This window comes from Polypterus senegalus, chromosome 18 (genome assembly GCF_016835505.1).
Source record: "Polypterus senegalus isolate Bchr_013 chromosome 18, ASM1683550v1, whole genome shotgun sequence".
NCBI lineage: Eukaryota > Metazoa > Chordata > Cladistia > Polypteriformes > Polypteridae > Polypterus > Polypterus senegalus.
Genome location: NC_053171.1, coordinates 18,291,327 through 18,305,184, shown reverse-complemented (window position 1 = coordinate 18,305,184; position 13,858 = coordinate 18,291,327). Strand labels below are relative to the sequence as shown.

Below are 13,858 nucleotides of genomic sequence, written 5' to 3'. Positions count from 1 at the left end.
ATAGACAGATGAAAGGCGCTATATGATAGATAGATAGATAGATAGATAGATAGATAGATAGATTAAAGGCACTATATAATAGATAGATAGATAGATAGATAGATAGATAGATAGATAGATAGATAGATAGATGAAAGGCACTATATAATTAGATAGATAGATAGACAGATGAAAGGCGCTATATGATAGATAGATAGATAGATAGATGAAAGGCACTATATAATAGATAGATAGATAGATAGATAGATAGATAGATAGATAGATAGATAGATAGATAGATAGATAGATAGATAGATAAAAGGCACTATATAATAGATAGATTTTCTGAGTTGACTCATGTCTATTTATGTGGAGGTGTTCCACCCGTCTGTTGCAGGCAGTGAATTGTTCTCCATTCTGCGTCTCCTGGTGATGCCCAATGCCTGATGGTGCCATCACTGCACTGACTCTGGGCACTCTGGGGTGTTGTGGAGAAGAGGATGTTGGCCAAACCAGATGCCATCATGATCCATTGTGTCTCTCCCCTCTGGGGGGCGCGCTCTTGGAAGTCCTTTTAGCCGCAGGCTCATTCCTCCACTGCGTAACAAGAAGCACCTCTGTTGATCTTTTCTGCCTGCAGCCATTAGGCACTTCAATGCTTCCTCCAGATGTCCCGTCCTTCACTCCTGCCAGAAGCCACATGAAGATGGTATGGACTCAGTCTATTGCAGTTATTTTATCGTAATATTTATTGAATTATTATGATTGCATTCTATTGTCTCATATTGTCTTTCAGTTGGTTATCTTGTATTCTGTTTTCAGTGTAGTATGCCTTTAAATTTCCCTTTGCAGATTTATAAAGTATATCTAATCTAATCTAACCTAAAAGCACTCTATTGAAGACAGACAGACTACTTTTCTTGTGACACTTGGTCTATTAGAATGTGACTGTAAATGTAAACTTTGTTTAACGTCTCCTTATTAGATGCGTCTCTCATGTCGTTTCCCAGAGTGCTCTTATCCCACTTTCATTAAATCCACAGTGAAAGCACCCAATTTGAAAAAAAAAAAAAGATGGCTTAACCCCCTGGGTGGAGTGCTAGTGTGAAAGGGGCTCATCATTGTTTGAAGGCCCCATTGTTAAACAAACTAGAAGTGGAGGAAGGAAGCTGGCCGAGGGGGGGATGGAGCTTTGGGAAATGTCTTGGAAACCAGAGCACGCAATTAAAAACACATCTTCTCAAAGCTGCAGCCAAACACGGCGAGGCCGCCTCACTTTGTCTTTCCTGAACACCATGAGCAATGCCTGATCGGAAAACAGCTGACTCTGATTATTTGTTCTTCGCTTCCCCTTCCAGTTAAAGGCATTTATTTCTCAGAGCCAGCGTCCTCACAGACGACAAGGTGGACAAAGTGACAGGAGGTGAAACTTGAGGTGGGGGGGTGGGGGTCACTTTTTCCGTAAAGCGTTTCTTTCACTTTAATGAAACACTTTTTTTTTTCTATCTTTCCAATTGTAAAAGAGGCCAAACTGGACACAAAAAACTGGACGGTAAAAGTGGAGCTGATGCCCCAAGAAATTGCCTCTTAAGTCCGGTTATTATTCAGGCTTGACATGAAAGGCACAAGGTGGGCACCACTTGCCACTGGTTTATAGTGGTATGGTGGTTAGTGCTGCAGGGTCTTGAGTTGAAATGCTACATCAGGTTGGCATCTGCATGTTCTTCAGGTATTCTGGTTGTCCTCCCACATTCCCAGGGACTATTCTATATTGGACAACCTAGAAGAACAAAAGGAATGAGAATAGAGACAGAAAAGAGCCAACCCCAATGGAGGGGACCACAGCGCCAAACCTTCACACCACTAGAGTTGGCCTTCCTTGAAGCTAGTATCATATTTATATATATATATATATATATATATATATATATATATATAGTGGTGGAATGCCCAGAGAGTGGAAGGACCGGGAGAGGAGCAGTATCTCCCTTGGAACACAAGAGGGCAGCCGCCCTGGTTGGTGTTGGGGCCACAAGAACAAAGCCTGGAAGCTCAACCCTGTGAGGGCCTGTGGTCACCGCCAGGTGGCGCCTGGACAATTCCAGAGCCCTGGAAGGCACACCAGGGAGTGCTACTGGAAGAGAATCTGGGAGCAAATGGAATGCTTCTAGGTGCCCATGCAGCACTTCTGCTACACCAGGAAGTGCTGCAGGAAGACCATCAATGAGCACCTGGAGCACATCTGTGTACAACATTAAAGGAGCCGACTCACTCCATTTGGGGAGGTGGAGGACAGAGCTTGTGAATGGAGGAGTGGAGGCGGCAGAAGAGAAAAGGGAAATGATTGGAGAATTTTGTGCCATGTGCTAAAAAGAAAGGAAAAGTGTGAGCATTTGTAAGTGTGCCTCTGGTGTCTGTCTGTGTTGGGTTGAGTGGCTGGCATTCCACCATACAGTTGTCACTATATATATATATATATATATATATATACTATTATACTATATATATATATATATATATATATATATATATATATATATATATATATATATATATATATATATATATATATTGTCACACACACGTGATTAGGGGACAACTAAAGGGCCTGAATAGATGTAATTCCACACCGGACCAGTCCTGATGACATCACATCCTCTGCGGGCATTTAAACGCTGCCATCTTAAGACAATAGTCAGTTCTGTTTTGGACTCATTCATGTGAACATGTCTGTTCTATTTAATCAATATTGCAGCTGGGAAATATTGTATGGGTGGCTGCCCCAAACCCTACAAATGTCTCTTGGTCATTCTTGTTACAATATATATATATATATATACATATATATATATATATAAATGTTTTCTGTTGTGTCTGCATTATTCAGCCTTGACCACGCCCCTCCACACCGCTCATCCAATCGTTGCTCCTGATGCTCACATCCTCTCTCCATCCCACCCTGTGACACTCTCAGTGCTAACTTTCCCTTCAACGCAGTCGCTTATAACGTCAAGGCAGAAAAGCAAATCATCTATTCAAGAACGTCGAATTTTAGATCACGAAAGAAAAAGAGCAGCAACAGCTGATCATGAATGCCGAAAAAAAGAGCTGCATATAATAAAACCAAGAACAAAGAGAATCGTCCAATAAACGAAAAAGAGAAAAAAAATCCCAAACAATATATATACAGAAGTGCAAAAGAGCAAAGTTTATAGAATATAAGTTGGAGGATAAATTCATTCATAATATTGTTTTTGTTGAGGTGTTTACATGTTGGAATGAAAAACTCAAAGCATTTCCTTCATAACTTTCATTTTGGAATGATAGAGACATGGCCGTCATCAAAGTGGAACTGACCGATCAGATTGCTCTAAGGGGCTGGATACACACACACAAACACACACACACATAGACCTTAGTGTTTTATTATGTAGTGGATATATAGTATATTTTTAAAAAAATCAGTTATGTGTGGGTGTACAGCAATGTTTCATGCTGTGCTTCCAATGCAGCAGATAACCTCCCAGCAACAACAAGGACTACTAAGGAAGTATTGAGTGGTTTGGAAACCATAGAGAGAGAGAAGTGCTGTGTAGACTAAATAGGCTGAAATCTAACAAATCACCAGAGCCAGATCATATTTATCCTCAGTAGCTTAAGGATGGTGCAGATATAAACCCCTGGAAAATATTTTTAGAAAGTCACTGCACATTGGGGAAACTCCTAAGAAAAGCAAATAATATCCCATTATATTAAAAAGGTAATGGTGCAGATTCAAGCAACTATCAGTTGAATCAGTCTATCTATCTATCTATCTATCTATCTATCTATCTATCTATCTATCATTAGGTGGATAGGATTGGTAGCTTTGTTGGGCTGAATGGCCTGTTCTCATCAAAAGATTTTGTAAAGTTGTAAAGTTCTAATCCTTTGTCCCTGCAACCATTAATTTGGCAAGAAGTTTAAAAAATGGATCCGTGGATGGATGGATCGATCAATGGCAAAGTAAATAAAGTTACAACTGCTAAAAGACACACAATCAGCATTTGCACACTGGCACCCAACTGTCAACCATTATTATCCACATATGAAGGGAAATAGAAAAATAAGAGTAAATCAAACCCATGGCCATTCTGGCTCAATGCTTGATTGAACATTTTTCTCTAAGCCTAAGAAAGTAAAGCCATACCAATGGTTTATCTTACAGTAGTGTCTTGTACACAAACAAATGCCACCCAAGTCTCATTAAAGCTCTGAGCTCAGTGAAGTCACCTAAGGAGTCCCATTCACTTCACTGCCTCTGTGATGGGCTGGCTGGCATAAACAGTTCAAGCAAATAAAAACGTCAAGTCTGCACAGTGTCGGTGTAATGCGCCCCAAGGTATAAAATAAGACCACTTCACACTCGTAAACTCTTAATGGTGTGAGACGGGCCTGGAAATGTCTGCTCTCTGCTCCGGCCTTGGCCTTTGTGACAAAAAGGCTGACAGCTGACACCAATTTATTTTGGCCAGTCCTCTGTCTTTGCCTGCTCAGTAAAAAGACAGCCAGTATAATAGTTGCACATGTGCTGCAGATGCTGCCAAGCACTGAAAGAAAGAAAGAAAGAAAGAAAGAAAGAAAGAAAGAAAGAAAGAAAGAAAGAAAGAAAGAAAGAAAGAAAGAAGAGTTTTATTGTATGAAGTATGTAAGATAGAGTATATTAGCATTCTGCAATGCCCCCTACCTTACAACTCATGGGAAATGATTTAAAAATATATACGGTTAACTCCCCCTAGTGGTAGGCCATTCAGGCTAGTTAGCAGGGACACCCGCCACAGAGTTTCCGTCCTGGTAGCACCTCATTTGAGAAAAGTCACTGCAGAATTCCATCATCTGGTTCTCCTCTTCCACTCTCATTCTGTTTCCTGCTGTCTGCAAAGACTTAATGACTACACCTGATTTAGGGCCATCTTTCATCCAAGAGCCTTGTGTCTCTTATTTGTATTTATTTTCTTAAAGTCCTACATAGATAGATAGATAGATAGATAGATAGATAGATAGATAGATAGATAGATAGATAGATAGATAGATAGATAGATAGATAGATTTTAGTGTAGTTGGTAGGATACTGCAGCACTTGTAAAAGAACCGAGAACAGAGCTGATAAAGTGCTAAGGTTTCCATAGTCTCATGTTTTCTAAGAACCAGGTCCTTCTGTATCTGATGGTTTTCCAGTCCCAGAGGTTTCTATCAGCAGTTAAGAGGCCCACTGGGGTCTTTTTCTTTTTTTTTTTCTTCCAGGTAACACAATTTAAAGGGAAGTGCATAGTTGCTGTGGCCTTTGCTGGCATTGTATTTTCTTGATTTCGATCCTTTCACACAGCATTCAGAGCGTATCACTTATCAACTTTCATTGAACAAATCTTTTTCTACAAGTATGTGAAGTCAGTCTGGGATGGTCTCAGACATTACATGGGTTTATACCCACAGAGTGTCCTTCTCCAAGGAGCTCAGAACTCCTCTATGATGTTGTAAGAGCCAAACGTAGTAAGTTAAAGCTTTAAGTTAAGCTCACATTAGTGTTTTGCTTAAATAGAATAGAAAAGAATATTCTCTCATAGCTCTAGATGATGGGATAGATCTGTAAGTAAACATGAGAGAGAACTTTCTCAGCTTTATCTGTAGTACAGTGTGTGTGTGTGTGTGTGTGTGTGTGTGTGTGTGTGTGTGTGTGTGTGTTTTGTTCATAGGCTCATGAAAGACCCATCTGCAGTTTGTAAGTGAGATAGGCGTCCAGTTTTCTGGTTCAACGGGACTAGCAAACGTAAGGAACGAAACAAGATATATAAGAGTTAAACTGAACTTTTCTTAAACAAGAACTTTCTTTTCTTTGCTATATCAATTTTTTCTCTATTTCTGCATCAATTGTTTTACTTTGAATTTTTACTAAAGCTTTTAAACACTAAGATATTTTGTCTGTGGATTCATTTCAACATGTCAGGCTATTGCTGAATCCCATGAAGCAAACTAAAGCTGCAGAACATTAGTAAAAAACGCAGCTACGTGTATAATATACAAATGTACATAATGCAAAAGTATATATAATATAAATAAGACACATTATTATTATTATTATTATTATTATTATTATTATTATTATTATTATTATTATTACTTTCAGCTCACATCATGTAGTGTTGCAGACTGGCTGGTGAATCAAGAGTTCATCGGTTAATTGATGGACAGATATTGTTGATTTCCATTAATGTTTATTAATTTGTGACCTTATTTTTAATTTAATCCATTCAACATTTATTTGTTTATCAATTTGTTACCTCATTCATTCATCTGTTAATTCATTAGCATTTGTGTTAATTAACTTCTTCTTTATTGGTTAAAGCATTTCTTAGTTTGTAAATTTATTTATTCCTTCTCTCATTTATAGCTTCATTCAGTAACCTGTTACCTTCTTTGTAATTTCATTCATTTATAATTTGTTACTTTATTAATTTGCTACCTCATTTATTCGTTTATTTATTCATTTGTTCTTTCTTTCTTTCTTTCTTTCTTTCTTTCTTTCTTTCTTTCTTTCTTTCTTTCTTTTATTCATCAATGTGTTAATAAGTAAACCTGACCACTCATTCATGCATTCATTCATTGTTGATTAATTCATTAATGTCTTTGTTAATTAGTTAGAGTTAGTTTATAAGTTGACGTGTTCATCCGTTCATTGGTTGACTCCATGTTGTCTTCAGTTAAGTGTTAGCTTGTTTGTAATTTCATTCATTCATTCATTCATCCTCTCCCTCCTGACTCCATTTTTAGCTCATGTGTCAGCTCCTTTTCTCTTGCAGTCTCTCGGCCCAAAGCAGCTCCGCTGCCCGTCTTCTCCTCCACAGCCTCGCTCTCTCTCTCTCCGTCTCTCTCTCTCTCACTCTCTCTCTCTCCCCCCCTCTGCTCTTTCTCTTTTGCTCTCCATCTCTCTTTCTCCCTCTCTGTCTCATTCTCTCTCTCTCTTGCTCTCTCTCTCTCACTGTCTCTTCTTCTCTATCTCTCTCTCTCATCCACCATCACCCTCTCTCTCTCCTTCTCTCTCTCGCTCACCCTGTGCTCTCTTTCTCTCTCTCTCTCTCATTCTCTCTCTCTTGCTCTCCCTCTCTCTCCTCTTCTCTCTCACACACTCTTTCCATCTCTTTCTTTCTCTCTCTCTCTGAAATTCCAGCTTGTTTACTCAGCTCGGGGTCCTGATACTGCGATCCCCTCCACTCCTGCACATCTTCCTCCAGATTCCTCAAGTAAGCTGCCTGCTCTCTTTCAGATAGCCTTGTCTGCTTTTTCCAGTCACTAATCAGCCCGCCGTCCATCCAGCATGTTTGATCTTCGTCCAGTTGGGAAAGCGAGGTCACCCGAGCTGGCCGGGCCAGAGGCTGCCCGGATGGTGGTCTGCCCACGCTTGAGAAGGCCGGGTCTGGAGGTGGTTTTCTCAGCTGTTTTCTCACACAGATCAGTCAAAGGTTCCGACTCACATGTTTCCTCTCCTTCTCTTCCACTGGCATGTTTGCATTTTTGAGGGGCTCATTAGGCTTTGTTTTCGAGCAAATGGCATAGGAGGCAGCCAAAACAGATTTTACCTTTGGATTTGTTTAGGAAACAAGAATGGGACCAAAGGGCAGTCACAGTCAGAAAGGCGAGGCGAGGCGGGTGTAGAGTGGGACACTTAAGGCTTAACACACCATAAAACTCTTCGAGCGCAGCCAGGGCAGTTTCTCTGCTTTATTTTTTATGCTGTTGTTGTATGCAAATAGTTTACTGAATTATGTTTTCAGTATTGCTTTGTCTTTTTTGTTTAGGTGGAGTGGTGGCTCTGAGGATAGGAATCTGCACTGGCAATCGGAAGGTTGCCGGTTCAAATCCCATAAAAATGCCAAAAGGGACTCTGCTCTGTTGGGCCCTTGAGCAAGGCCCTTAACCTGCAAGCGCTTTGAGTAGCGAGAAAAGAGCTATATAAATGCAAAGAATTATTATTCATTATTTTGTCACACACAAGCGAATGGGACTCAGTCTTATGGCTTAACTGGGGATAAGACGCCGAGTCTAACAAACTGCACTAATGCCATTTCTCCCTCTTCCACAGACCACCAGAAGGGAAGCCCACCTAGAACTCCACCCACTTCCGTCTGTTATCAGACCACGCCCTCCTACACACCTCACTTCTGCTTAAGAACCCGCCTCTTCCTGCACTTCAGTCTTTGTGTGGACTCAGTCCGTGTCGCTGGCTCGTATTAACTTTCATTTGCTTCTTTGATGACAATATACAGGGTGGGAAAAAAAAAACACCCTTTCTGCTTTGTTTTGTGTTCTCTTACACTTTGTATTTTTGTTACGTACCGTATATACTCACGTTTAAGATCTCCCATGGATAAGTCGTATCGTATAATTTCCAGTATTTTATAATGTCGGTCGTATAAGTCGAATGCAGAAAATTCGCACTATTGGTCCAAGAGGTTCCGATATGCTAACACCCACCTGAGAGAGTAACAAAGGAGCACACGGCCTTTTCTTTGTATGTATTGTGCCCACGTGACCAAACGGTATTACCCAAACTAAACTGAAGCGACGTTTGCACTAATTTGTGTTTTTTGTATCTCACACCCTCATACACCTTTATCATAAGAGCATCCCTTATCCACGATGGAGCGTTCGATCAGAAGAAAATATGAAGCTGGTTTGAAATTAAATGTCACTGAAGTGTAACTGCACTGCGGCAACAAAATTCAATGTGTCTGAGAAACTGGCGCGAGATTGGAGGAGGCAAGAAGATAAAAAAAAAAAACTAAGTGTCGTATTTTTGAACGGACGTACAAGTCGGCGTCTGATTTTATGATCGATTGTTCGCGTTTCGATACATGAGTATATATACGGTATATGTTTTTCTTTGCTATTTTGTGCCTTTGTAATGTACTGTAGTGTTGTGATCTGCCGTGCCTCCTGTGTGTGGAGCCTAAGGAGGCCGGGCCACCTAATCCTGCAGATGGTATTCTGAGCCCAGCAGTACTTAAACCAACACTCTAGAGTGTTCTATAGAAGTGTGTGTGTGTGTGTGTGTGTGCTTTGTATTCAATTCTTCCTTTGGTTTTTCTGTACTCGTTTGGATTTTCTGGCTCATGGACACCTCTGAATTTTGCATTGGATTTGTTGGCCAAGGCAAAAACTAAGGAGAGGAACTTTTGGTAAGCGTTGTCAGCTTGTTTTATTTATTAATTTTTTTTGTTTCAAAACGTGTGCAAAGCATGGTTTTCATTTTGTTTTTTTAATCATATTTACTATATATGTCTTGTCACACGTGTATGCGTGAGCATGGGAGATCCCTAAAGGGCTCTGGTGATAGTAATTAATTACCTGCCGAACCAGCGGTTGGTGCTGCATTCTCGTGCTTTCTCTCTTCTTCCTTCTGCAGAACAGAAGATTGACAGAGTGCCATTCCACCACCGACTTCACTTCCGTTACCCGCCCTCATGGACCCGCCCCTTCCTGCCTGGAACCCATACCACCGGAAGTTCGGCCATTTTGAAGCAATTCAATTCTGAGCTCTCGTCTGAAAAGTTGTGTGTTTTTCATTGTTGTCTTCTTTCAGTTATCCGGGGTCACCAGGGTGGTGCCCCCATCCTTTGACATTGTTTTGTCTCCCCTTTACAATTTCTATTTAATTATAACGATCAATCAACATCTTTTTCTTGTTGCTTTGCTGACCAGTCTCTGTTTGTTTCCCAAGAGCCTGGTGTGGAGATTTCTTCGGTTCCTAGCTAGAATCTCACTAGTGATGAACGAGCACCAAAGTGTTTGGGTGTTCAGGTGTTCGGTCCGAACACATCGCCATGTTCTACCGAGCACCCGAGTATAATGTAAGTCAATGGAGACAACAAAGCAGGGGGTGCCTGGTCCATTGGAAAAGGTCAGAAAGTGACAGAAACATCACCCAAATGGACCGGGAACAGCATGGGGACGATGTCTGGATGCATCTTGGACTCCCAAGTCGCTGCTGGGAACCAGTTTGTCCGAGTTGTACGCCACTTTTACAGACTGACAAAAACGCGCCCAAAACCCCCCAAAAAATCAATTTTACGGGAAAAATGACGCTCTAAAACATTATATGACAGTGCCTGCATATATAGCACCCGATGATGTGTTCCGGCCAGCCATGGCTACTGGCATTACAGTGAGGGCAGTACTTACCTGCCCCTTGATTGACTGTCTCCAACCCGCGAAACATGCGGGCCGGAGACTCGAGCATGGCACATGAGCACATGTGATGCTCGTTCGAGTAGCGCCATGCTCCGAGCATATCGATGCTCAAGCTGAATACATGTTCGGCCGAGCATGCTCACTCATCACTAAATCTCACCATGTCTCCCTTATATCGTATGGATGAAGGAGCACCATCTCCAGCTCATCCTGACAAAGATCGTCCACCTTATTCTCAAAACCAGCTCATCAATTCATCTCACCATCTCTGCTCAGCTCACTGTTCATTTAGTCATTGTGGGTTGTTGAGTGTAGACTGAAATGAGAAATGTATTGATTTTAAATGAAATCTACAACACACTAAGGTGGGCATAGAGTGAATCCATTGTATCTCAATGAAAATGTAACTTCTGGATAAATTTCCTTGCATACAAGTAGGCCAAATTTAAACAAAATCGGAGCTGAGTTTCACGCAGGTATAGAGAACAGACAAATGTGGCTACCACAGTAGGTGCTTTCACATGCTAAAAGGGAGAAATGGCCAGCATAACTACCTGTCCGGTCCAAGCATTGGAGACAAATCACCACCCACCATTCAGTCAAATGTCTAAGATGGAGATGGGCCTATTGCTCACAAAACATCACCATTAAATTTAAGTTTTGTTTTTTTCATATCAATGGTCACATAATGGAAAATTCTTTCTCCCTAAAATATTTCATTTCTTTGTTCTCATTTCCAGCGAGCTCACCTTTACAGGAGCTAATAGCTGAAGGCACTTCTAAAAATAAAATTTCCAATGAGCAGCCGTTAATTCTGAGTGGTACACAAGCATGGCCAAAAATGGCAATGAGCAAGAATTTGTTTGAAAACATGTCTGCACTCCCCCTTTAATGTCTCCCAGCTTCCTAATAAACGTTGTGGTGTTTGGAATTAATTAAAGCAATATCCCATTCCAAAAACACAGTGCCGTCAGATTTATATTTCTATAAAAAGCAGCGTGGCGGCTTCTGTGTTTCGATGCTGGTAGAAGACGTGCATACAGCCCGAGTCTGGTGTCCCCATCTGGAAGTGAATGACGGCTGGTGAGTGTGTAGATGGATGGGTAGAACATTTTCAAAATGAAAGAAAGCTCTTCTTCTCCATGAGATTTCATCCCAGGTGTCTTTAACCCCTGCTCTTTATTCAATCCCGACTGGTGCCAACCTGCTTTCAGATTTAAAAATATCTCTTATAAGTGAACTGACACCATAGGGATGGTGGGACATCATTTGTGGACAGGGAGTTTTATGACACCGTCTTGAGGTGTTAGCAGCATGGTGGCACAGAGGTTGATGTTTCTGTTTCACAGCTACAGAATTCTTGGTTCAAATGCTTGTCTCGGTTAATTTCAAATTGTCACACACATGCACACAGGAGACACTTTACAGGCTCAAATGGTGTTATTTCTCAGTCGTTTTGTCCCTCTGCAGACCAGCAGACCCCACCTCCCAATGACATCACTCATCGGTCCACCCACTGTTGACATCACCCTGAGGACATCATTTCTGCTACCCAGAATTCTCCTTTCTGACACATCAGTTCCTGTTCTGACTGCCCCTGACTCAGCCTCCTCCTCTTACCCACCATATTTATAGAGGGGTCTCAACTTGTTAGTCAATTCAGTTGTATAAAGGCAAACTTCTTTACTTTGCCGATTTTTCAGTATACGGTGTGGCCATCTGCAAATCTATTTCTCCCATTGGCTGTTTTGTAACTGACTATCTGGGGTCACAAGAAAACTAATAGTAATAATAAAAATAATAATATATTTTAGTTATATAGCACTGTCATCTGATCCTTACTCTTCTTGTCCCTCTACAGACCAGCCCAAGACCCTGCCACTTAATGACATCACCACCAGTCTGGCCCCTATTGATGTCAGTTCCTGCACTCTCTAATACCCAGAATTCACCTCCCTGCCACATCAATTCCTGTTCCGGACTCCCTGACTCCACCTCTTCCTCCATTCAGCCATATTTACCACAGATGCGATGTTTGCTCTGAGGATGTTGATGGAGAAGTTTTGAAAAGGCCAGAAGGAGCTGCATTGCATCTTTGAGGACCTGGTGAAAGCATATGACAGGGTGACAAGAGAGGAGCTGTAGTATTGTATGAGGAAGTCGGGAGTGGCAGAGAAGTACGTAAGAGTTGTACAGGATATGTACGAGGGAAGTGTGACTGTGGTTAGGTCTGCGTTAGGAGTGACGGATGAATTCAAGGTGGAGGTGGGATTACATCAGGGATCAGCTCTGAGCCCTTTCTTATTTGCAATGGTGATGGACAGGTTGACAGACAAGATTAGACAGGAGTCCCTGTGGACTATGATGTTTACTGATGACTTTGTGATCTGTAGCGATAGTAGGGAGCAGGTCGAGGAGACCCTGGAGAGGTGGACATCTGCTCTAGAGAGGAGAGGAATGAAGGTCAGTAGGAACAAGACAGAATACATGTGTGTAAATGAGAGGGAGGTCAGTGGAATGGTGAGGATGCAATGAGTAGAGTTGGCGAAGGTGGATGAGTTTAAATACTTGGGATCAACAGGACAGAGTAATGGGGATTGTGGAAGAGAAGTGAAGAAGAGAGTGCAGGCAGGATGGAATGGGTGGAGAAGAGCGTCAGGAGTGATTTGTGACAGATGGGTATCAGCAAGAGTGAAAAGGAAGGTCTACAGGACGGTAGTGAGACCAGCTGTGTTATATGTGTTGGAGACGGTGGGACTGACCAGAAAACAGGAGACAGAGCTGGAGGTGACAGAGTTTAGATGTTAAGATTTGCATTGGGTATGACAAGGATGGGTAGGATTAGAAATGAGGACATTAGAGGGTCAGCTCAAGTTGGACTGTTGGGAGACAAAGTCAGAGAGGCGAGATTGTGTTGGTTTGGACATGTGCAGAGGAGAGATGCTGAGTATATTGGGAGAAGGATGTTAAGGATAGAGCTGTCAGGCAAGAGGAAAAGAGGAAGACCTAAGAGAAGGTTTATGGATGTGGTGAGAGAGGACATGCAGGTGATAGGTGTGACAGAACAAGATGCAGAGGACAGGAAGATATGGAAGAAGATGATCTGCTGTGGCGACTCCTAATGGGAGCAACTGAAAGAAGAAGAAGCTTTCCAAATGTTCTGCTTTGGTCTCCTGTCTGTAAAGACCTGTTCCTTTTTTTTCCTGCATTTTTTCAACTCTACCATCACCAAACCTTTTTGTGACTCTTTTGCATCCTTATAACAACATCTTCTTTCCATGTTTTGAATAACACTACTGCAATGCAACCATTTGCTATGAAGAAACAAAAAATCAGGAACGTCAACCAGTTCTGCTCTCTGGACCGAATCAACAACCTCTTGGGTGGAACTGAAGAAGATATTAACATACACTTTGGAAAAGCCAGAGCAGCCTTTTCCAGACTTTGACCTCTTTGGCGTTCATCCCTTTACTCAAGGAGCACCAAAGCAATGTTTTTTGTGCCCTCCTCTATGGCTCAGAACGTTGGAGTATCACCCAGCAGGACCCAAACAGATTCTCCAGTTTAAATTACAAATGTCTGAGAAGACAAGAATCCACTAGCCAGCCATAATATCCGAAGCAAGACCCCACAGTATCACCAAACTGGAAAACAT

At 41.6% G+C, this 13,858-nt stretch overlaps 1 long non-coding RNA gene across 2 annotated transcripts; it reads left to right on the top strand.

Annotated features, from left to right (window-relative positions):
- The first annotated feature begins 564 nt into the window (after window positions 1-564).
- On the top strand, window positions 565-12,214 carry LOC120519009. Of its 2 annotated transcripts, none has more exons than XR_005631360.1 (3): window positions 565-688; window positions 9,419-9,563; window positions 12,065-12,214. It is a non-coding gene; the product is annotated as an uncharacterized LOC120519009 (long non-coding RNA). The 2 variants fall into 2 exon arrangements; XR_005631359.1 differs by lacking the exon at window positions 565-688 and adding an exon at window positions 7,128-7,256.
- The last annotated feature ends 1,644 nt before the right edge of the window (window positions 12,215-13,858 follow it).